The 929-nt window shown below is 48.3% G+C and overlaps 1 non-coding gene across 1 annotated transcript; it reads left to right on the top strand.

Annotated features, from left to right (window-relative positions):
- The first annotated feature begins 218 nt into the window (after window positions 1-218).
- LOC115031389 (small nucleolar RNA SNORA17) lies at window positions 219-350 on the top strand. Its single transcript, XR_003837029.1, has one exon. It is a non-coding gene; the product is annotated as a small nucleolar RNA SNORA17 (small nucleolar RNA).
- Window positions 351-929: the final 579 nt, after the last annotated feature.

The following is a 929-nucleotide window of genomic DNA, read 5'->3' as shown; positions in this document are numbered from 1 at the left end:
GGGTAGAAAAGATGAGGAGCTTTACAGAGGCAGGTAGTGGGACATAGGTACTATAAAGAGGGCAAAAGAAGAAATGGAGGGGGACACCTCAGCTAGACAGGGAGAAAGAAGGGTAATACAGAGAAAAGGAAGAAAAGAGAAGTAATGCTAAGGATATTTTTAAAAGTCATAAGGAAAAGTACTATTCTATAAGTTCTCTTAAAAAATATGTGCATGTCTTTTCCCCTAGAGGCTTCGCAGGTGTGACTACTGTGCCATATGTGTGTCAGTAGGTGACAGAGAGGAGAGAGGCTATGCCTACACTCAGTGATCTGACCTATGAACATCTGAATGATTTACAGCCTAACATTCTCTGGAAAAAAAATGAGCCTGAGAAGACTACCAGTCTGGCAACTTGAAGGCCCAGATGGGCTCCCAGGATGGGGAGCAAGGTGGAAACCAGAAGACACAGCCTGTCTCAGTGAGCCTGAGACAGACAATCCTCACCACTCAGGCAGGCCAGATAGCAAGCCCCAGACAGCTACCTGGCCAGTGCTGGTCCAGATAGAGAGGTAGCCACCAGTCCAGCATTGCGCAGTCCTCTGAGGGTAGGCCATTCCCAAGATGACACCTGTCAGGCACCGTAACTCACAAGCAGGGTATAGTACTTCTGAGACCACGCCTGAGATGAGAGCAGATACTCAGAGATCCCAGTATCCCCTAGGAGGAGAAAGGAAGTAGTAGAGAAATGGAAGAGAAAGAGAAGCAGAAGCATGGAGGCACAATAAAGAGAGGCAGAAGTGGGGACTCAAGGGTAGTGAGGAATAGCTGTTGATAATATCTAAGATCATGGTGGGGTTCTGGCCTGTGCTGCCACTGAAGTGGGGGGGGGGCACATCTGGATCTGTGGCCCTACAGTAGCAGGAGTTTGTTACTACCAAAGACCAGGA

Source organism: Mus caroli, unplaced genomic scaffold (genome assembly GCF_978045245.1).
Source record: "Mus caroli unplaced genomic scaffold, Mus_caroli_1 scaffold_7, whole genome shotgun sequence".
Taxonomy (NCBI): Eukaryota; Metazoa; Chordata; class Mammalia; order Rodentia; family Muridae; genus Mus; species Mus caroli.
Note: the sequence above shows the minus strand (reverse complement) of the source record. Positions and strands in the feature narration are given on the sequence as shown.